At 42.7% G+C, this 25,000-nt stretch overlaps 1 long non-coding RNA gene across 1 annotated transcript in view; it reads right to left on the bottom strand.

Annotated features, from left to right (window-relative positions):
• LOC115382318 (uncharacterized) overlaps positions 1–25,000 on the bottom strand; it is a 159,631-nt gene that overhangs the window by 99,521 nt on the left and 35,110 nt on the right. The window contains exon 2 of the long non-coding RNA XR_003930525.1: positions 20,656–20,662. This is a non-coding gene — a long non-coding RNA (uncharacterized LOC115382318). The remainder of the gene's footprint in view (positions 1–20,655; positions 20,663–25,000) is intronic.

The following is a 25,000-nucleotide window of genomic DNA, read 5'->3' on the forward strand; positions in this document are numbered from 1 at the left end:
ACCGGATTACAAGGTTTGGTTACATTCGATGTGTAAACCAGCTCTCATTATCACGTATACATGAGGTACAGGTTGAACGTTCTTCAACAACAAATCCAGGTGCAGTGACAGTCAGAAGTGCTTTTAGACAGTGAAAGAGTTATTTAATAACAATTAATAACAACAGATCACATGGTATAAATCCAGACCTGTCAGAGGGAATGATGAGTGACCCTGTAAATGCTGGAAAGTGAAAGTGGTGAAATTGAAACTGATGATGGAAAGGAGACTTAAGACTTGATTCATGAGTTCACATGTACAACAATGCCTGGTACCATGAAATAGATGCTTAATAACAGAATGACATCCAGAGCTTATTTCATCATTGGCGATGGAGGAATATGAATCAAACCCCCTCCCGGCCATTAAACATGTCATTGTTTCCATCGCTCCTCCATGGAACTGTAAATAAGACAAAATAAAAATACAGGATAAACAAAAAGCACTGTGAACGTTGAAAATTTGAATAGAAATCTCTTACTGACACCCCGTTTACACGACAACATTTCAAGTGAAAACACATTGTTGCATCTTCATTTCAGAAAAGTGTGATGTTTTGAAGGCGATGTCCGTTTACACGGCAATAGCAACGATGCAGCTCTCAAGTCGGGCCACTACTGGGTGCATCTGGCTGCTCTTTTCATATACATGTTTGTGCAGAAAAGAAAACACTCTGAGCATTAAGAGTGGAGAACACGGAGAACAATACCCTCCAAACATTAACACTGGAGAGCACAGAGAACAATAACCTCTAAACCCGCAATCATCAACTGGCAGCCCGCGGACTGAATCCTGAATTTGAAACAAACCTCGGGTTCAGATTGTTCTTTTTCACTCTTCAAAAGTCAAAACATTTCATTGATTTTTTTTTTTTTTAAATTCTGAAAAGTGCTATATAATAAAGTTTGATTGATTTGATGTTTAAAATATCCTCTGTCCATACAACCAATCACATGGTAATAATGTAAAAAAAAGGTTTGGAGACAGTTGAACCAGTTATTCCCATCATTTTGTTGTTTGGCGTTCTGTACGGGAGACCAAACGTCCCCTTCTCTCAGACAGGTCCTCCTTTTCAGCCATAAATCCGAGTCCAGGGTGGATTTATGAAATTCCTTCAAAAGAAGTTCTTGTCAGATTCTTCCATAGACATGCTGTCTGGTGGTGCTGTGTTCTCCACAGCAGGAGGTTCTCCTGGTGGGGGTGTGGAGGTTCTGCTGCCCTTACTTTACTTGTTATTGAACAAAGTAATCACATTACAGTAATGCATTACTTCTAATGCTTTATACTGCCCATCACTGCTTGCGATTAAAAAACTTTGATCTGCTTGCGATTAAGTTTACAGTTTGTATGAAAAATTTGGTGAAAGGAAGTGCAGTGAAATTCAAATGTAAAACTGAAAATACTGAAAGCATGGCCGCTGCTCGCGATAGTGGTTTTAGAGACCGGCGAATCACCATGACAAGTGTGTTTACCCCCACAGGGATTCTGAAACACTTTATTGAGGTAAAAAAGTTGCATAGTTCTGCTTTAAGTTGTTGTGGAGAACTCTGTTCTTGTACCCGAGGTGGTCCAAGGCCCCCAGGTAGAGAAACCTAAAGGCTGTGCTAACCACCCTCATAACACAGCCGTACGCCTGTCAGTACCGTCAGAGCGCTTCTTTCCTCAAGCTGTACAAAACTCAGATCCAAATGATAGCATCGTACCGTCCGGCAGACTTTTGCTTGCACACTGAAGACATCTGAAGAGGATGTTTCACAATTAAAAAAAAAATAAAATTAAGATACTGCACTAGAGGCTGAACTCTTTTGTCTTAACATGTGGATTTGTTTCTCCTTAAGTCGCTGTGTTATCAAACAAAAGTGGGATTTTTCACTGAGTGTCTGTACTCTTTACTGCCGTATGTGCGTGTTGACACTGAAATCCCCCCGTCTGACTTTTCACCGCCTGTCAATTTGGTGAAGGCGTCCGCGGCTTGCAAAGCTGGCTCCTTCGCCGTGGCGTTCTGCCTCCATCATGTAAGCTCGCCATCCCAACTGAAATATCTCCCCTGCTCAAAATATTGACTTTAATATCTCATTTGAAAAATTCATGTAACCTTTTGATGTTAAATCCATACTCAATTTTGCAGAATGTTATAGGAATATGCAGAATGGAGATAGGAGGTATTATTATGTTTTCTCTTGGAGAGAAATTACATTTATGGTTGTAACACCATCCTCCCTGTGTTTTTTTTCTATCTGTGTGTGTGTGTGTGTGTGTGGTGTGTGTGTGTGTGTGGTGTGTGTGTGTGTGTGTGTGTTGGGGGTGGGGGGGAGCGTTGAAAACAGGGCCATTAAGGCAAAATGAAAAGAGCTATTGATTGGGCTCTTATGCCTTTTCTATTTGCCTCATTTCCTAAATGTATGATAATAAGGGCTCAGCCACTGAAACTAACAATACTCTTTAATGAATCGAACTCTAAAGAATTAGACCAAGTTTGCATAATGATTCACAGATGTTTCCATCAATGGATGATATGCATTTGGTTTGTTGTTCTGCGGATTCATGCACACTCATCTCCTTATAGCATTATAATGCAATCAAGACATTACTTGATGATTTCTGTTGGGGGAAAAATGCGGCGCTCGTCATCAGAGATGTCTGGGGTGACTTTCTAAAAGCTATCATATTAGAATAATGTGACTGTTGATGGATTGGGGCTAATAATAGTCAAAGAGGGAACACTCGGTTGTAGTAGATGGAGAAAAACATGCTTTTAGCTAATGGAGTTGGTCTTTTAATAGAGGTACAGCCATGAAAGCATCACAAAAAGCGAAGAGGGAGAAATGAAAGGACTAGCTGTTGCCAAATCTGCAGTTTCCAGTGTTAAAAATACTGCATGTTTCTGTATCCCAACATACTGAAATACATCACGTCTGCTTGTGGTGGAGAGCTGAGCACACTCACGTAAAGTCGTACTGTTTAATGAAATTTTGTCGCTGCAAAAAACTCCTGTCTGTGCTTATTGAGTCAGATCAACTAAGATCCTGTGTAAATTCTGTTTAATTGCATGCTTACACAAAATATTGCACTTTAAGTTTATTAATAACAACACATGTGACACCATGTGCAAACATGAGTTTTCACATGAGGGTTTAATGTGTATTATTACATAAGAATTATTTGTTGTGTACTGTGAAGTTTAAAAGTATATCTGCACAGTATAATACATTTAAATTATAAAACAGACTAAATTGTTTTTTTAAAAATCCCATCAAAGTGATGGATCATATTCAAAATAAGTAATTCACAAGGAAATAAAAGTAAATATGAGAGTACGAGAATATGAGAGGGACAATGCTAATCTCGACGGTTAAGCCCACTGCTGGTTGTTTACATTATTATTTGTAGTTTATTCAGAATTAACATCAGAAAACAACATACAACAAACTGTAGTGTGGTTTCTCATTCATTCATTCATTCAGCCGGCATGTAAGGCCTCAAGCATCAACACTAACCACTTCCTGAACAACACAGAATGTAAACAAAACCGTGTTTGTTTACAATAAAAACTCCACAGGGTAGCTTTAATCATCATGCACAAATTAATCCTGATGAAAGATAATCCTGATTATTCTCTTCTTCTTTGCTTCAACTTGGAACTTGCTTTTTCCCCCCCTGCACTTGTGACGAAACGGTCCAGGTTTGTCCCGTTTATGATGCTGATAAACTCCTCTTATCAGCCGTTTAGCTGAGAGACTGATGCTAGGTAAGTTAGCTCCCCCTCTGGGTAGAAGTCTTCACTGAGTGGTCCAAAGCAGCAGATCTAAACATGAAAGCAAAGTGGGGTTATCTCCCAGCCCCTCGCTCTTTTGATCCAAATACAGTAACATATCTAAGTAGGATGTTAACTGGTGGCTGCTGCTCAGAATTCTTTCAGCTATAATTTACTCTTATTTGCTTTTTTCCTCACCTCAGGCTACATATTTGCATGATTAGCAGATGTTAGAGCTGGTGGTGGTGGTGTTGTGGTGGTGTGGGGGGGGGGGGGGTGGGGGTGGGGGGTGGGGGGGGGGGGGGGGGGGGGGGGGGGGAAAGCTGCTGCAGAGTGTGTCAAGTGTACAGAGGTTAGGCTGAGGAGGCTTTTTATAATCTGAAATGATTGATTTTGTTTGGTTTACAGAAGTAAAACCAGCTTTTGATCACAAAAGAAAATGTTAAAGCACAGCCGGACCACTGGGAAGGACAAGGACTCGTCTTGGCTGGTTGGTTGGCTGGTTGGTTGACTAGTTGGTATTTTGGTTGGTTGGTTGGTTGGTTGAAGGTTGGTTAGCTGTTGATTTGGTTGGCTGGTGTATTGCCAGTAGACTCATTGGTGATCAGCTGGTCGGTCAGTCGGTCAGTTGGTTGATGGATAAGTGGTTGGTTAGTTGGTTGGTCTGTTGGCTGGTTGGTTTGTTCTTTGATAATGTGGTTGGTTGGCTGGTTGGTTGGCTGGATGGTTGGCTGGATGGTTGGCTGGATGGTTGGCTGGATGGTTGGCTGGTTGGTTGGTTGGTGTATTGGCAGGTAGACTCATTGGTTGCTTGGTTGGTTGGTCAATCGGTCAGTTGGTTGATTGGATAAAGTGGTTGGTTAGTTGGTTGTTCAGGAGGCTGGTTGGTTGATTGTTTGATAATGTGGTTGGTTGGTCGATTGGTTGGTTGGTTGACTAGTTGGTTGGTTGGTTGACTAGTTGGTTGGTTGTTTGATTGGTTGGTTGACTGGTTGGTTGGTTGTTTGATTGGTTGGTAGTAGGGGTGTCCTCAGATATTTGACGATTCGATGATTCGTTCGAAGGGGCCTGATTAGACGGCCAATCATACAGTCGAAGCATCGCAAAATGTGGTTATTAAACGAGGACCATTCCATTACAGCTGTATGGGGGTGCTGAATGACTAATTTACACAGAATGCTTGTTTTTTTCCAAATAATCATGATATAAGGCTATTTGATATACATGTTAGCCTATCAAATATACTGTGGAAAAATTTACTTAACTTGTACTTTCATTCAATATTCTATCGATTTAGTGTTTGTGAATGAACCACCATGGTGAGTGGCACAATCCGATTTTGCGCAGAGCTCCATCACAGAGCAGCACCTTAGTGGTGATTTGGCTTAACTTTAAAAGGCTCAAATGTCGAAAAAAAACTTCAGAACAAGTTAAAGATGATCTAAAAAAATCCAATGCAAGTGTGTCAGCAGCTCCTTTCTTATCATTCCACAACAACTAACATGGCTTTCCACCTTAAAGTTAGGGTAGGCGATGTTGTCCAAAAGCATTTTTTGTCATACTGAGTGAAATGCTCCTTGCCCCCTGGGAGAAGTCAATTCATTATGTGGATGGAAAAAGGTGCGGAAAAAATCTGACCACTGTAGCGGCCACAGGAGTGTAAAAACTCCAACCAATCGTAAGGCGCGGACCGCTCTTAAGGAACCAATCAAATCCCTTCGCCGTTCTACCAGCTCCCTGTGCGTACATTTCAATGGCGTGCACTGGCCCTGGTTCAGTGCACTCGCGCGTTGCCAAGGCGCTCTCGGCGCTCGCGGCTCGCGTGAAAAATAGAACGAAGCAGAGCGGCGCGCTGCGCTCCTATGCGCGTTGTGTGCGGCAGTCAGAAAGGTTAATAACATTGGAGGCGATCACAAACTCCGTGCGCGCGGCGCTTCCGCGTCCAGTGCGTTCGCTCCCAACGGGAGCTCCTCCAATGGGGTGGGAGCTGGGCGGAGCTATTCGGAGCCTTGGGGAGATGCTATATTTGAATACATGGTAGTTTTCCAAGATCGCCAACCCTAGCTTTAAACGGGTAAGTAGCCAGATAATTGGGTGTATGAAAAATGTTTCTGTCACTCACTTTTCAATTTTAATGCTGACTTTTATTTTATTTCATTGTAATATATGAGGTTATTATTTTATTTTTTTCATTTATCTAAAAGGCTTATTCTATTTGATTTAGTATTTGTTTTTGCATCGATGTTGTGCTGCGAAACAGACCGACACAGCACAATTAAGCCCATTTCATTTAATTTGAGCAGATAATGTGAGAAATTGTTAAGCCAAAAAATTTGAGCTTATCTTCAGAGCTTATAGCTATAAATAAATTACATGTTTTTGCCCGTTTGTGAAGAGGGTCTGGTTATGGTCATTTGAACTACTTCATTTGTTTGATGTTTAAAGTTACCAACACTTTGTTCCAGTCGTGTAGGAAAAAAACAAAAGTGTTGTTTTACCTGCCTGCACTGTCTTTTATTATTATTATTATTATTATTTTTACTGCAACAATCTGCTGTATTGAAATGATTAAAAAAAAAAAGATGATAGATTCGACTATCAGTCGACGATCAGCAGGATCGGACGAATCAGATTCGACTATGTAAATTCTTAGTCGGGGACACCTCTAGTTGGTAGGCTCATTGGTTCTTCGGTTGGTTGTTTGATAATGTGGTTGGTTGGTTGTTTGGTCGGTCAGTCGGTTGGATGGTGGGTCAGTGGGTTGGCTGATAAAGTCGTTGGTTGGTTGGTTGGTTGGTTGGTTGGCTGGTTGGTTGGTTGGTTGGTTGGTTGGCTGGTTGGTTGGTTGGTTGGTTGGTTGGTTGGTCAGGTGGATTGCTGTTTAGTTGTTTAGTTGGTTGGCTTGCTGCTGTTTGTCCTCTGTAAAAGCAGCCTAGAAATGACTGTGTTGTAATTGGCACTATATAAATAAAGCTGAATTGAATTGAATTGAAGTGAATTGAGTTAGATTTGCTGCTTGGGTCCTTTGCTGTTTGGTTGGTTGGTTGGTTGGTTGACTCATTAGTTAGTTGGTTGGATATCTGGGTGCTTGTTTGCTTACTTGGTTCTTTGAGTTTGAGGCTTGACACTGGTGAATTTAATCACAAAAAAATTGAACACTGACACCTAAATAGATGAAATTAGTTTGATCCCAAGTTGATTCACTTTGACATTCAGGTTACTTGCAACCACAGATATGAAATTGATTAAAAAGGTTTTACCGATGAAAAGTCAATAAATGAAGAATCTTCATCACAGCTTGAAAGAGGGTCGTTAACATTTTCAATTTGTGTCTTCAATTCGTTTCTGTTTGAAATTAGAATCTTTATTTGTAAGTCTGGCCAAATTATGATCACTTTTTTGCATTATTAATTAAGACTGGCAATCACTTTTTCATTACTCACAACTTACTTTTCTTTTTTTGTCACTGATATTAGGTCAGCCCTGTTGGTTTGGAATGAAAAACAGAGAAGAATCTTTAGGTTACTAAAAACAGTGACTTGCCTTAATAAGTATTTAGTTTCTATACATTGTGGAGGAAATCAGTGGGCAGATCGCAGTCCTCCACCTGGCAGGGCAGTTCACCCCGTCGCTTTCCTGTGCTGCCTCAGCCCTGCTCCATCCTCTATCTGGGGACGATCGCCTGCAGAGGGGCAGATGGCGCCGGTGGTCCCGCGGGGACGCGCTCTCTCACGTGCAGCAGCACTGCAGCATTTTATTTCGCAACGCTGCCCCCAGAAATAATCACAGTGTCAGGTAGCACGTGTGGCGGGATTAATTTTGCCGATACCTTTAATGCTATTTGTTTGCGTGTGTGTGCGTGAACCAACTGGACCGTCCATACCTTCCCAGTGAGAATGGGCCAAGATTTGGAGCAATTACCGCAACTGTCGGCCTACTTTCAGAAAGCTTGAAAAAAAAAAGTGGGCTGTTGGTCAAGTTGGCTAATTTTGCATGTCTGTCAGACCACAACCTCTGCTAAAAGTCACAAGGGTGGCTGTTACACTTATGCTTCGACTTAACTTGTTTTGCTTTGTACTGAAGTAAAATTTCTTCACGTTGACATTTTCAGAGGAAAAAATTAGCTTGTAGAAAATCTACAGTTAGCTAGTTTGCGAGTGGGTTTGTGTTGAAGTGAGTTGCTTCTGGTTCTTCATGTTATTTGATTGTTGCTTGAACATTCAATGGTAAAGTTATTAACATGAGCGACTGTCACGAATAACCGATGTCTGAGATTTAAATGGGTTCCAGCATCGAGTTTGCTCGTCTAATCAGGATTCAGTCCCTTAAAATGGGCCCATTTTAAAGATGAAACTAAACAGTGACTTCATTCAATAATCCTCATCCCCAAAGATGAAGATTCCCAGCTAAGAGTCCCCAAAGCAAGACACAAGACATTGTCCTGATGCTGCATCGTGCATGTTAAAATCAGCTTGAAGTGCTCCATACTCTTACGAATTGGGATAGACTCACATCCATCCGAGGATTATTTCCATTCCTACGCTGCCCCCCACTAACAAAAAATAAAAAATAAAAAATAAATTAGGCAGAAGTGTCAAAGAAATGAGATAGTTCTCACTTCTTTCCTCCCCACTTTAAAAACCATTTCATGTGTGATTTTTCAGCCAAATAAGCCGAGGGTTCGTGCCAGCGGCCTGGTGACAGTTATGAAGGAGGGCCGGCTGCGCTGGGTGCGCTGACAGAAGGGGGGCGGGGTCTCTGCTGTGGGAGTGAGTCATTATCGCACCGTCACCCGACCTGCTGCTCCGCCATGGATTCTCCAGCAGGAAGCTTAAGAACACCATTTCCAGACGCTCCACCACACTGTCCGTAAGTCGCCTCATCACTGTGAGCTGAACCTGCAGACGGAGACATCACAGAGGCCACAGAGGTCACAGAGGGCACAGAGGTCACAGAGGGCACAGAGGTCACAGAGGCCACAGAGGTCATAGAGGTCATAGAGGTCAGGGGGTCAGCAGGGGTGAACAACAGAGTGGTGAAGTTTAGTTTTTTAAAATCTGTGTGAATAATGACAAAGAGTGACACGAGAGTGACACGTCAGATTTACACTTCTCAGGTTTAGAGATAAAAAAATATTTGTTTTTCATTTGTTTATTTATTTTTTGTAATTACTGAAAATGTGAAACAGTGTCTATGACTGAAATATTCCACTGAGTGCTAAATTTAGACATAAAGATAATAATTAAAAAAGAAAAAAAGCTAAAAAAAAAAAAAAAGAGAAGAAGCTGTATTTGTAGTGTACTTTTTACTGAAGCAAATGATGATCCAACTCATTTTCTAAATTTTATCACCTGAAATAAAATGTTTATTACTTGTCTAATCACTGACAGAAGAAAAAAATGGAATGTCTGCAAATTATATTAAAAATGTAAAAAAAGACCTCAAAATGTTTATATTTTTGACAGAGAAAGTATTGAAAGTATAAAACTAGATTCTAGGTAAAATTGAAGACCAAGAAATAAGAAAAATATGACATAATCCAAGGGTAAAATGCAGTGTTATACCTATTCCAGAATGGAACATGTTCTGTGTTCCACAATGTACACACTGTGGATTACGTCACATTCTATCACAAGATAGAAAATGTTTTATTCGATGTATACATCAAGCATGTGGTTCTACAAAGCTGCACGATGAAACTGGAAATAGCCTGAAAAAATACTTATTTAATTAACATTTATCATTTTCAAGAAACTCTTTCTTACCATCAACATATAGTAAATATAAGAATAAAAGAGCTTTTTGTTTTGTACTGTTTGAAGGCTTCAATCTTCACTTCTCATCTTCAGCCTTCACTGCAGGACCCAGGTATTCCTGATGTACTCTCATTACTGAAGAGAGTATCTAAGTGTAGAAGTTTCTCTGAGGGCCCCCGTCCTGCAATCGCCTCGACTGATAACCTCGCTGCAACTAGTAATTCAGGTTTTACTGCACCAGCAAGACGATTTTCCCCATCTATCTGGAAAGCGACCATGTTTGTTCACCTTCCTTCCTGACAGTGATGGATCAAAACGTCGCTCGCTTTGAGGTAGGCTGTTTTTTTTGTTTTTGTTTTTTTTTTTTTTGTTTTTTTTGTGGAATTTGAGAAAATTTTGAAAATGTGCACGGCTTGACAAATCTGAACTCACCACAGACTGAATTAGTGGTCGGAGCACCTCACTGCGACATTCAGCCACCATTTTGAAACCATGCTTGATCTTTCATGCTGCGTATAATCTAAATGTCATGTTAATCCCAATTAGGTCACAATTAAAATGCTTTTATGTGGCGATATCCATCATGTTGTAGGACAGTGGTACCGAAAGACATAAAAGACCTGAGTGCATGACATTTTCCTGTAATCTGGTCAGAAATTTAATGAATACATTTAATAAAGATAAGGAACCCTATAGCGGTCTACCTATATATTCATAGCCTTTAAGCTTTTTCATGTTACTTTTTAACATATTGACAATTAAGCATTTCAGCAAGTGCCCTATAAAGGCTATAGCCTTTATCTTAAGGCATGGTTGACTGTTACAGATGCAGGAAGGTTTAGTTAAAAACAAAATGCTGGGTTTCTGTAAGGTGAGAGTGAATTAAAGCCCTCCCGTGTCTGTCGGACGGAGACGTACAGCACTGTACAAGAGGTCCTATTAGTTGGGAGAGGGAAAAAGCAGTAAAGCTGGACCGAGGTGTAAAATGTGGGGCTGATTCATTAACTGCAAGTAATTGCTGATTCGGGCCTGTTTTAGAAAAAAGCCCCCTGCCTGATTGAAACGAAAATCAATGTACGAAAGCAAAATAGCAGCTTTCTGTACTATCACAACAGTGAAAGACAGCACACCCAATCAGGTACTGCCTGTCCCACTGTGTGTGTGTGTGTGTGTGTGTGTGTGTGTGTGTGTGTGTGTGTGTGTGTGTGGCACTCTGAGAACTCTTTGGAGATTAAATTTTGTTAATTGCCATCATCCATCAAGCATAACATTCATAAATGGAATAGCCATTGGACATTTAAGATAATGCTCAACTATTATGATGGATCACGGTTTCCAGTGCTCGTGTTCAATCTGGTTAATGTCTGAGATAATAATTTTGTTTTAATCAGCCCCTATTTTGTATATTTGAAATCACCACCAGCTCCCGAGGCACTTGGGGGTCCTCATGCTCTGTAACACAACAATTGAAAGCACGGGTGACGCAACTGCAGGAACACAGCATGTAGACATGATAATCACGAGCAATTTAAAAGAAGGCATTTTATCCATCTACCATGTCAAACGGGATAAAGAAAGATGCTTCACCACAGTCAGGGGCCACGCTTGACCTCCGTTGAGACACACCAATGAAATAATTGCAAATATTCTATAAAAAACTACAACTACACATTTTCTCCATTGTTTTTGTGCAAAGATTGGTAATAAGGTAATAAAGATGAAGCTTTCACTGCGGCATCAAGCAGCAATCAGCCATTTCTGATGACAGCAGCAGTGCAAAAAGATAGTAAAAGGGCACTTTTGAAAAGGACTTCCATAGTTTAAATGTTATCAGAACAAACATTTCTCAAACGTGCTGAACTGCATGCTACTTTTGAATTAATTAGAAAGATAACACAGGTGGCGTGATGTTTTTAGACCGCAAGTTCTGTGTAATGCAAAGGAAAAGCTAAAGGAAAGTATGAGGCAGAGCCGCTGTGATCACCAACAAAAGTACAAAACAAATAGTAATAACAAAATTTAGGTAACATTCTGTTTGACAACAATTGTATCAATCTTTTTTTTTAAATAATCGATAACACCAATTAGTTAAAGCTAGGGTTGGCGATCTTGGAAAACTAGCGTTAGCATGTAGCATCTCCCCAAGGCTCTGCCTAGCTAGCTCCGCCCAGCTCCCACCCCATTGGAGGAGCTCCCGTTGGCAGGTGCGGTGCGCGCGGCACTTCCGCGTCCAGTGTGTTCCTGGCGTAACCTGTCCTCAGCACTCGTTTCTTCGTTTTTCTTTATTTGCGCTACTCCAAGTTATGGCGCACTGAACGGTGAGTGAAACCCCAAACATTCATCTCCGCCGTTCTGCAACGACGCTCCGTCCTTCTACGCGCGCACTGAACCAGGGTCAGTGCACCCGTACATGTACGCGCAGGGGGCAGGTCGAACGGCGAAGGGATTTGATTGGTTTTAAAAAAGGTGTCCCCTCAAGATTATTGGTTGCTGTTTTTCCCGTTTTACTCCTGCTGTAGATAGCGGATATTTTCCAAACTACTTTAAAAACACGCTATGAATTGCTTCCCATCGGGTCATAAAGATCATTTTAACCAGTATTCAAAAAAATGTATCTCATTCAAATCGCCAACCCTAACTTTAAAGCGATACTTCAACATTTTGGCAAATTGGCCCATTGAGCGCAATTATTTAGTCATTTCGAACAGCATATTTACTTTTTTTGTGAAGGCGAGCTGTTGTTTATCCAGAGGTGAGTCGGGAAAGGTTTTCGGGACGGACACAATGGAAGTGGATGGTATTTTGGTTCCCCCTCGTCAAACTCATCAAATACACAATATAACAACCCCAAAACACTTTGGTGGGCAAATTATAATCCGCACATTCACTACGCTGTGGAACACCAACAAATAATATTGTAGCGTTACGACATTGAAGCAAATACTGGGAACTACTTTTTCTTTTGAAATCACTACGCCCAGACGCCATGTTTAGTAAGTAGTTCCGTCTTAGCAATCTTCGCATAAACAGCTCAATCTCGTAATTTTGCATTAATACTTCACAGCGTAGTGAATGTGCGGATTATAATTCGCCCACCAAAGTGTTTTGAGGTTGTTATATTGTGTATTTGATGAGTTTGACGAGGGGGAACCAAAATACCATCCACTTCCATTGTGTCCGTCCTGAAAACCTTCCCCGACTCAACTCTGAATAAACAACAGCTCGTCCTCACAAAAAAGTAAGTATACTGTTCGAAATGACTAAGGAATTGCGCTAGAAGCGGGCCAATTTGCCAAATGTTGAAGTATCGCTTTAAGTCAGTGAAAATGTTCCTTCTGACCCAACCTTCTTACTCCCTGTTAGTCTCCAATGTAATGTTTGTAAATATTATTTGTTCTCAGTTTTCACAGAAACTATCAATGTTAATGAAAAACATCTGGCTTTGCTAATCTGACAAAAGGTAGCCTGACTGTAGGGGGCAGTGCAGAGCAAACCTGATTACACCTGTTCTGCTGCTTCTTTTTATTTCACCGACCAGACCAGATTTATTCCTTAATTTGTTCTGAGTCTCTTCAAACTCATAGGTTCACCCCATTAAAAATACTGAAATGAGAATATATTAAATCCAATAAAGACCCAACAATACAGTCTGTATTTCTCATTGGTTTTTTTTTTTTTTGGAATATAATTAAAATTAGAATTGCGTTGGTAAAATATAGACGAACTGAGCCGACATAAAATCATCACTGTCTTTTATTCATATCTGTATCTGAAGCAGAAGTGAGAGTAAAAGTTTCTGATATATGACATGAAACACAACCTGCAATCAAGGTGCAGGCTGTGAATTAAATGACAAATTTAGGCTTTTCCATTCGGTTCATATATTCCCTGAATCATCCAGAACCTCGCCTGTGAAGAACATCACTGTGTCTGCAAACATTCGGTTCCTCCAGAGGCACACTGACCACGGAGATGACTCAGGAGTCAAGAGAAAGATGGATGGATGGATGGATGGATGGATGGATGGATGGGTTTGATGGAAGAATGGATGAGTGGATGGATGGATAATGGACGATGGATGGTTGATGGATGGATGGATAGATGGATGATAGAAGATGGGTTTGATTCATGGGTTTGATGGATGGAAGAATGGATGGATGGAAGGGTTGGATGGTTGGATGCATGGATGGATGGATGGATGGATGGATGGATGGATGGATGGATGGATGGAAGATGGGTGGATGGGTTTGATTCATGGATTTGATAAATGGATGGATGAATAGATGAATGATCACATGGATGATGGATGGGTTTGATGGATGAAAGGATGGATGGATGGAAGATGGATCAATGGATGGATGGATGGATGGAAGGATGGATTTTCCCAAGGGATGGATGGATGGATGGATGACAGATGGATGGATGGATGGATGATGGATAAATGGGTTTGATTCATGGATTTGATCAATGGATGGATGGATGGATGGATGGATGGTTAGATGGATGGATGGATGGCTGATCTTTCGTGTTTCCTGCCTCGCTTACAGAAACCGTCCGCTGTCGCGCCGTCTTGTTTCGGGCTTGCTGATTGGTCGACTCCTCTCCATCAGCAGACAAGCTGCACTCATTCATAATCAAAATAGCGTCTCGGCATGTCCTTGACAGACACGGCCTCTCCCACAGCTTCTCTCTACGTTCCATATGCGCAAATGCTCGACAGGTTTGGCATCCATTTTTGTTTTTGGTAGCCGCATGGCGCTGTGCATGTGCTGCTGGCGCAGTCCGTCCTCAAAAATCAGTTTAGTCATGGTCGACACAACGGTTGATGACAATTCTCATCCCGTCACATGGACCAGAGCGCACATGCAGACGAGGAAGGCATGAACGGGCCTCTAGTGGATCAGCCTCCACCCGGGTGTGGACGTGATATCAGGTGACGTCCGGTTCGACGCGCTGAGGCGTCAGTCGAGCGGGTCGTTAGTATTTGTGTTTCCACGCCACCAGCTGAGGGGATTTGAAACTTCCTTCTACTGAGCAGCGCTAACACCCGCTCTAACATGCACTCATTCATTTATCAATTAGTGATTCTAACAGCCTCGGTGGCCGGAGAGAACCCTCCCAGACACAGAGAGAACATGCAAACTTTCTGACGGGAGGCTAATGGGAACGTGTGAGTTCAAAACTCAAATCTCTGAGGCGACATTCTTTCAATTAACATTTTACTTGTGCTCTTTTGGCCTTTTGCATTCTGTCAATGCCAAAGTGAGGGACATGTGAGCGGAGGAGGGCTGGAAGTGATTATAACGGGACAGTAATGTTCTCTTGTAGCTCATGTTCATGACAAGAATTGACAAGAAATCCTTCAGTGTCTGCTCTGGGAAGAAATGCTGTTAGTGAGTAATTGATTGAGCATTTGATGGAGCTGCAACCGCCACCGTCTTTGCTCTGGTGTTTGATTTATATATAAGGGTAGTAATGGAGCACACACTCCTGGAGGGCATCAAAGCCTGGATTAAATCTATTATTTAACCCTCTGATGCTGTTTCTTCGGCATCGTTTTGACTGTGGCTTTTTCTTTTTTCCTTCTGGCTGACGGAGGAATTTACCACACGGGGTGGGTGTAACAGGAGGGTGAGATGTTACACACACACGCATATATAAATGACTTAATATTTGCCTTTGAGGTGATGTCAGTGTCAATAGATGACAAGTAGGTGGAGCTGTGAGCAAAGTAAAGCTCAGAAATACACCTGGAGACATGGTTTGTTGAGTGTTTCTCTGGTGCCTGGCTCCTGAGAAGGCTTGTCCCGGTGCGGCCGAGAAGCCGCTGCTTCTCCGTGTTTCCCGTGTATTACATGTAACCAGAGGCTAACGGTCTCGTTTTAATTGAAGTTACTTCCGCATCTCTGCCCCTTAACTGTGTATTGTGATGCCGCTGCTGGTTGGTGCTGTAAGTGACAGTGTGGAAAGGCACTTCTAATCCGGAGGTGGCAAATAATCAGAATAATTTGCTGTGTGTGTGTGTGTGTGTGTGTGTGTGTGTGTGTGTGTGTGTGTGTGTGTGTGTGTGTGTGTGTGTGTGTGTGTGAGGCAATGGCCTGTATGTAGCGCTTGTCATTTTTTCAATTACCCGAGCTGTGGTTAAATGTTCATTTTCAGCAGTCAGCCGGGAGCAAAAACTACTGAGGCCCATTAGGTTTTTTTACCCACAGCCTCACACTCATTAGTTTTCTCCGGTCAGACGAGAGTGAGGGAAAAGCCGGGGCCGGCTCCTCTAAAGAGGTCAGGGTGGAGCCTGGCGCTCGGCAAAGCCGGGCCGGAGATCGTTAAGGGGTCTCCAGCCGGTGGACTGCTCTGGTAGGATCGCTGTGAAGACTTGGATGACCTTTTTATTAGGTCAATCACATGACCGTCCCAACGCCGGCTCACTAGTCTCAATGCTGTCCCCCCTCGCACACATGCAGGGAAACTAGCAAAGAGGATGAACGTGACGGTAGAAAATATTCTTTACATCACACATACATCTAAATCACACTATAAGAACAAAAACTTTCAAACAACTGAGTTTTTCTCTATTTTCAGACACAAGGTGAAACAGGAATGTAATCCAACATCTGGAATGAGGCTGTGTTGACATAAAAATGATGAGTCTGTTGATAATAGAGGCACAATGTTAAGAAGTGACAGAAGTTTAGAATGAACAGAGTCAAAATATCAAGAACCAAAGAGAGAAAAAAGTTCATTTCTGAGGATGAGACGCCTGAAGTGTCAGAAATCACGTCAAGAAGACAGCTGAAATGTTAGCGATGGGCCGGAAATATTTAAATAAAGTATGCAAGAAAGAAGATTGAAATGTTGATGGAAATGAAAAGAGATTCAACGTAAACTGAAACATAACTACAGAATAATTAATGAAGAAATGCAGGCTGAAGATAAAAAGAGGAAAAAGTCAAAGTTGATGATAACTTTCAATTATTGGAGATTGAAATTATATGTTGAGAATAATGGTAAACAAAAAAGCAAGCATTTAAAATATGTTAAGAAGTAACTGAAACATAACACTAAAGCATTTTTCTGATAATCCATCGTGTAAAAGCTTCACAGTAACCTGACAATTCAGCCGTCATGCAGAGTCAACAGAGAAACAACAGCTAACAACACAATCAGGTAAACAACAGTAAGAACTGAACAACAACAATTAAATTCCAGTTTGATGGTCTTCATCGACAACTCCAGAGAGCTCAGAGAAGAACATCCAGATATGGAGACCCAGACCCTGGACCAGGGACCCACCGGGACCCTGAACAGCCAAACTTAAAGTTCACATGTCAAAAAGAAAGGAAGAAATTTCGAAAAACCATCCATAAATATCACAATTTAACCAGTTTATTCAGGGGTGTCATCCTCATTTTAGCTCAAGTCCAGCTATACAGGTTGATCTATTTATCTGTCTTTGTAGATCTATCTATGACACCATAGTAAAATTTCAATATAAACTTTAGTTTTGTTGCAGAATTTGGTAGAAGTTTTGAAAAAGTCTGTTTTTGCTAAATGTTTCACCGTTACTATCAAAATTAACTATTATTTTATTATAAAGCCAAATGTATTGATCAGAGGCGGAGCGTGGGACTCAGTACAGAGGGGGCGGAGCATTCTCGACGGGCCCTTATGATAGTAATTTTACCATTCAAACAATCCCTCTTACTTCCATCAAACTACACACTAATGCTCACTTTCATTGAGCCAAGCAAACCTATATGCCTCAGAAAGCAGAATAAAGTCACAAACCAGTTCACAAACTTGTTCTGAAGAACAAATACACACAGGGCCGGTTCTCGGCATAGGCGAACTAGACGGCCGCCTAGAGCGCAGTGTATGGGGTGGGGGCGCCGTGGTTAGATTACGCTGAATAGATTACACAATCTATTCAGATAGATATAGACACAGCTATCTATAACTTTTGGAATTCACGGATATTAGAGAAAAAAACCCCACAGACTCAGCGGTCTCTTATAGTTGAGAGCAACACAAGGCACATTCAAACAGGCAGGTGTTTAAGACCACAGCATTCTGATAAAGATAATATTTTTGAAGGTTTCACTGACTCACCAATGGCTCTCTCTGTGCTGGTTCAGTTGGTTCCTCCATAATCCTTGAACATCCTCGAACAAGACAAACCAGGTAACGTGGAAAACAACGTTCACAACTTTGTACGTGCTGCGATCGTCTTTTAAAGTTTTGCCCTCGGCAAACCTGCCGACCACTTTCTCCTACCGCTAGCGGCTAGCATAGCCTCGTCTTCAGTTGTTGGGCTCTCACGGTGACGGTGCGGTGTTAATGAAAAGTAAGACGTTAGTTGATGACAAGAAGCAACCAATTTCTCTTTTCTCTATTTTGCATTTCTCTTGAATGCACCAGATTGATATTTTTTCTTCTCAATTTTTGCTGTTTAACTTCCCTCCAAAGAGTTCAGATCAAGTGCAAAAGAAAAACAACCAATCAGCGCTGGCTTACAGCTCTGATGCATTCATGGACAGTCGTAATGTAAGAATTGGCAAACTGGAGCCCACAATCATATGCGTATACCTTCTCGCATACGCTGCATGTAATGGGATCATTGTGGTAGGAACGATATGATGGTGAAACCTGGTGGGACACATTTAGAGGATGGACACGTGTAAATGTATGGGCTGAGCAGCGGTGTTAGAGAAGAGCCTGTAAAAGAGCATTTATGTCTCCAGGATGTCTATTACAGCACCTAGACATCACAGTACATGGAAGAAGCCAAGAAGCCCGTCTCAGGCAGCGATTGGAGTGAGATGCTGGTGAGAAGCAGCTGTATTTTTTTTGCCGTGAGCCCCGCGGGTGAAGCTAACAAGCTAGCAGCGCTAACAACAAGAGGTCCGGAGGACAGCGCGGCATGATGGAGTCTCTGTTTTCAATCAACCCACCGGAGAACTTTGATTTCTGCTGAAGAGCAGTCGTGAGAGAAGCAAATAAAAGTGAAATGAAAGAAGCAAATGTGGATTTGTTAAAGTTCAAGAAAAATACTTTCAAGGGAAATCTATCACACAAACCAATGGAGACAAAGAGTGAAAACTAAAAAGGACAAAAGTACTGTGGGCGCTGTGGAAAATCACCTGCACACTCCAAACTCAACTGTGCTGCACGGGACGCAGAGTGCAGAAAATGTCAAAAGAAGGGACATTTTGCAGCAGTCTGCAGATCCGGCAGAGTAGCAGCAGTAGTTGAAGATGAGGACAACACACTGTTTTTAGGTGCAGTGTCAGGAGGTGCAAATTCCACCAACTGGAAGAAAACAGTGGCAGTGAATGGCAAAAATGTTACCTTCAAACTGGATACAGGAGCTGACGTGACCGTGATGCCAGCTGCCACTTACTCAAAAGAACTGCATGGCCCACTCACCAGAGCAGAGAAACCCTTATGTGGCCCCAGTGGAAAAACACTGCAAGTAAAAGGTCAGTTTGATGCAGTCATGAAATACAAAGACAAAATGACAACACAGGCTGTGTATGTTATTCAGAAACTGTCTACCCCCCTGTTAGGCTTTCCGGTTATTTCAGCATTAGGCCTGCTGCAGCTTGTAGACAGTGTGAACGAGTTAGAGGCTGACGTGAAAAAAACTGTACCCCAAAGTCTTCACTGGTCTGGGCCTGCTAAAAGGGGAGTATACAATAAAACTGAAAGAAGGTGCCAAGCCATATACATTGTCGCTGCCGCGATGAGTCCCACTGCCACTGCATGATAAAGTTAAGGCAGAGCTGGAGAGAATGGAGAAGATGGGCATGGGATGGTGGTCACCCCTGAGCCCAATGAAAAAGTCAGAATCTGCTCAGATATGACTCACCTGAATGAGTTTGTTTGCAGAGAGCGCCACATACTGCCTGCTGTAGACGAGACGTTGGCCAAGTTTGCAGGTGTGACAGTCTTCACAAAACTGGATGCTACAGCTGGATTTTGGCAGGTACCGCTACACCCAGAATCAGTCCCCTTGACCACGTTTATAACCCCGTTTGGAAGATACTGCTACAAAAGGTTGCCATTTGGAATCTCATCCGCACCAGAACACTTTCAGAAGAGACTCACTCAAATGCTGTCAGGACTTGAGGGAACCGTATGTCACGCAGACGACATACTGGTTTTCGGGTCCACGCGAGAACAACATGACCAAAGACTGCACCTGCAACGTGTTGGAGCGGCTCCAGCAAGAGGGCCTGACTCTCAACAATGATAAGTGCCAGTTTGCTGTTGAAAAAGTCATGTTTTTGGGACACATCGTCACAGCACAGGGCATTGAGGCAGACCCTGCCAAAATCAAGGCGATCAGAGAGATGCCCACACCCAAAGATGCATCAGATGTGAAAAGATTCGTCGGCAATGGTACGGTGCACTATGTTGGAAAGTTTTCCCCACGAATAGCTGAACTTACAGAGCCACTAAGGGAGCTTCTTAAAGCGGACACTACTTGGGAATGGGGGACAGCACAGCAGCGTGCCTTCGATGAACTCCGTCAAGAACTGAGCTCACCCACACTCCTCGCCCAGTACTGTCTGAATAGAGAGACAAAAGTGGCTGCGGACGCTTTCTCCTTTGGATTGGAAGGGGTCCTGTCTCAAAAGCAACCAGCAGGTGACTGGCGTCCAGTGGCATTCATCTCACGCAGCATGACAAATGCAGAGTGCAGATATGCCCAAATCGAAAAAGAGGCACTCGTGCTGACCTGGGCATGCGAACGGTTTCAGTCTTACCTGGTAGGAATGGACTTTTTGATTCAGACAGATCATAAGCCACTCATTTCCCTACTGGGCAGCAGAGCTCTTGATGACCTGCCAGCTCGTATCCTAAGGTTTAGGTTTCGACTGCTTCGCGTTACATACAAAATTGAACATGTTCCAGGAAAGAACTTAATCACAGCAGATGCACTGTCCAGAGCTCCAATCCAAGCCCCACTCACAATGGAGGACAAGCAGTTGGAGGAGGATGTGAGCGTGTCTGTTGATCAGATCTTGCAACAGCTACCAGCATCTGAAAGCAAGCTTGGGCAAATCAGACAGGCACAGGACAGGGACAGTACATGCAGATAACTAAAAGGCTTTGTACAAACAGGGTGGCCAAACAACAGAAAAAATCTCCCACAGGAACTTCAAGTTTTCAGCGACAGAGTTCACAGCCTTTGCAAAGGACTACGACTTCAACCACGTCACTTCGAATCCCCACTATCCTCAAAGTAACGGGGAAGCAGAGAGAGCTGTAAGGACTGTCAAATCTCTCCTCAAGAAGGGGGAGGACCCTCACAAAGCTCTCATGGCGTACAGAGCCACACCTCTGGCACAGGGCTCTTCACCTGCACAGTTGCTGATGGGTCGTAACATCAGGACACCCTTGCCTGTCAGTAAAGAGAAACTTCAACCAAGATGGCCAAACCTTCATCGGTTCCGAAGCAAAGACCTGGATCAGAAACAAAAACAGGCATTCTGGTTCAACAAGAGACACAAAACTCAGACAAGACAACAGCTCAGACCAGGACAACGGGTCTGGGTGAAGAACAGCAACGACTCGGGGATCATCAGCAGCCCAGCCAACACCCCTCGATCCTACAACATCGACATGCCGTCAGGTTGCCTCAGAAGAAACAGGTCTCACATCAGAGTGATACCTGAGGGTTCCACGGTTACGAGGTCAGGGCGGGTTGTTCACACCCTGCACAGACTGGACTTGTGATCACTACTTAGAGTAGAAAGCTGTGGTTCACAGGGCAGAATAATCCCTGCACAGCTTTGGGGAACCAGGTTGTCGACCCTGACCCCTAGACAGGTTCGTGTTCAGTAAGATAATTTCATACAGACGTGTTGGCATTGTTGTTAGAAAAAAAAAAGGGAAGAAATGAAAAGAAATAAATACTGTTTGCTTTGTTACATTGTGAAAAAAGGCACTTAAGAAGTTTATTGAATGTATTGTTGATTGCACTGTTTAGTGGTACAGGTTTACTAAAAGAAAAAGGTTTATTAAGAAAAAAAATGCTCTGAGAAGAAACAGAAGAAAGATGAATATGGACACTAAGCTAAAAGGGGGAGATGTAATGGGAGCATTGGGGTAGGAACGATATGATGGTGAAACCTGGTGGGACACATTTATAGGACGGACACATGTAAATGTATGGGCCGAGCAGCGGTGTTATTAAAGAGCCTGTATAAGAGTATTTATGTCTCCGGGATGTCTATTACAGCACCTAGACATCACAGTACACTGCATATTTCTATTATAATAATTTATTTACGATTAAATGTGAACACATCACGAAACAAGGCCCTATGACCTTGTGGGCCCTGGGGCGACCGCCCCCTTGCCTCAACTCTGGCTCCGCTACAGGTATTGATACTCTTTTTAATGCGAGATTCAGTGAAATGTCCGAAACACTCCAATGGCTACTGCATTATGCTTGTTTTTACAAACTCGCCTTGATAGACTGTCAGAAAGTTATTTTTTTTTCTAACTGTCTGGGTCGCCTCCTGGCCGGAGTGGAGCCTGTTTTGGTAAATGGATCTCAGGTTCGACTCCCCTGGATTGAGTTACTAGAACAAGGATTTAAAACTGAAAATTTGAGGAAAACATGCTTATAAAGCTGTGATAATACCTGAAAAACAAAGTTGAGAAGGGGCCAACGTCAGTGATTTGACTGAATGATCTCAGAGTGTCAAAGACCAGAGTGGCGTTAATGCGGCGCTGAAATAAAAGCAATCCTCCACCATGCGACCCGGACATCCCGACGCACCGCGGCTAATAGGTACAGGGGCTTTTATGGCCGCCGTGGCGTGGCGCCGCGCTTTCAGGCTGGCTCAGGCGTCATTAACCAGCGTCCTCTGCTTCCGCCGACCTGAGGGATCCCGTCTTGATTCTGTGCCGCTCCGGCTCTGCCAGCTAAATGGAGGTTGCGGGGAGATGGCATCCATTATTGAGGTATTCAATTCAAATGTCACCCTGTTTCCACTTGGCACTGTTTTCGCTTCCCTAATGTTTGCTCGGGGCATTGTGGGAGAGGAGGGAGCGGGGGGGTGGGGGGCTCACTAGACTTTTCAGCAGACATCAGCCGGGGAACAGATGCAAGGTGACACCATTGTACCTCACCTTGCACTCCGACACCTGGACGTTCCCTCGCACTTCCGCCGCTCGGTTAGTATCCTCCTGAGCACGCCGCCCTAAAACAAGGCTGATTGTAACTATTCATCATCCAGCCTCGGCTTAATTGGAGCCAAAGTAGATTGCGTGGAGAGGTGGGCGTGGACAGAATGCAGCTCGGATAAGAGCTGGAAAACACTCCGATAGCCTCACGTGGAATAAACCTCACTCCCCCTCTAAGTGCAGGTTACTTATTTGGCGGCGGCAGACTCGACTTTCATTACCCGGTTACCCTCCTGTCAGTGTAATTCACTCCTATCATCCCTCAACCCAGTTGAAATTAACAGGTAATTTGTAAATGTCACTTCAGGTTAGACACCTCATTTTCTTCCTTTTCCAACCATCCAGCGCCCACAAGCTAATTTTTCTTGTCTTTTGAGTAAGACTTTCATTCACAAATAGAGTTATGGTCCACTAAATAAATGAGAGTAATTGATGAGTGGCTGGGACAAAAAAGAAAGACAGGAAGAAAGAAAGAAAGAAAGAAAGAAAGAAAGAAAGAAAGATTTACCGTAACCTTTTACAGTCGATCAATGACACACTACCCAGGATTCCTTTGGTTACACCGATGTGCAAATTCTGAAGAGGAGCGAAACGAGATGAGATTTTTACACACACACACACACACACACACACACACACACACACACACATGTTTGTACTTATATTGTTGTGAGGACAGTCATTGACATAATGCATTTCCAGCCCCTCACCCTAACCATCAAAAATTAATGCCTAACCCTAACTATGCCCTAAACCTAACCTAAACCCAATTGTAACCCTAAATCAAAAACCAAGTCTGAACCTCAAAAAGGCCAAAAAAGGCCTTTTGAAAAGTGAGGACCGGCCAAAATGTCCTCACTTTGCAAAAATGTCCTCATTCTGTGGGTGAAAAACGAATTTTGGTCCTTATTTTTGGGTATGTACAGGAACACACACACACACACACACACACACACACACACACACACACACACACACACACACACACACACACCAGCATGAATTTCCCAGTGAACTCGAAGAAACGCAAGTTTAACCTGAACTGAGAAATTGTCGTCGATTGCAGGTCGTCGTCTCCACCTGTCAGAGAGCAGCAGATCCCGAAGCGCTTTCACACACAGACAAAAACTATAGGAAAAATGGCTAAACACACATTTTCAGCACTCAGACGCTGTTCGAAAGTGTTTCACCACCTGTTTGTCTGTTAGAGACACACTACAATAACTTAATCACGTGATTAAAAAAAAAAAAGACCAAGACTAAAAAGGAGTTGAAACCATCACTATTAATGGTCAAATCTTTTAAATCCCTGCAGAAAAAAAAAGTTTGACAGCTTTTAGATTAAATAATGATGTTATTGATCAAGGGTTTAGGCTTTGAGAGCAATGTCCTGCATCTGAAAAAAAAGAAAACTATCCTGATTTGATTGATGAATTAAAGAAGCATTTTCCTGATAAAAGCAGCACAACAGGCACGATCGTCTTATAGCATTAATGTGAAAATGTTTTATGGATGTTATTAATGCTTTCGTTAGATGGTGCAGCTTTTTAGAAATGATCATTACGAAGGAAATGGAATTAAGGTGATGGAGCGGGCAGATGGAGGGACGTATGTGAGTTTTTCCACTCAGTTTGAGGAGGCAAAGAGGAAATTGTTTCATTAACTGAAACGCAGCCTTTAGGAGCAGCAAAAAAACAACATCTAGGACATGTTGCAATATTAGACAGAAGAGACTTACTTTAGGAAAATATGTCCTCTCATGTGAAGGTATTTCTCTGAAATGCTGCCCACCTCCAGGCTCAGCCATCAGAAGCAGATAGAACACGTTAAATCCTTTTCTTTGTCATTTCATAGATGGACATCATATAATGATTGAAGCTCATGATTGAGGAAACACTTATTCCATTACAAACATGATAGTCACCTCTTTCCTTTGATGGTGAATCTCACTCAGAAATGAAAAAAAAGCAAGTTGTGCTTGGAAAGGCGTCTTCTGACCGCCAGACTTTACCTACAGAAACTCTGCAGAAACTCCCTCCAAGCAGCTGCCTCGCGCTTCAGCGATCACGCTCCGATAAATACCGTGATCAATAATGTGTCATCTCTGAGGCAACGCCGGGTCTATCGCGGCGACGACGAAAAGTTTAATGGTTTAAACACGTTTGAATAATTTCCTTTGATTTCCAGACTCGAACCCTTCCTGGTGCGGGTGTCTCTGCCCCCCCGTTACCATTGCTCAAAAATAGCATTC

The sequence above is a fragment of the Salarias fasciatus genome, chromosome 23, assembly GCF_902148845.1.
Source record: "Salarias fasciatus chromosome 23, fSalaFa1.1, whole genome shotgun sequence".
Lineage (NCBI taxonomy): Eukaryota > Metazoa > Chordata > Actinopteri > Blenniiformes > Blenniidae > Salarias > Salarias fasciatus.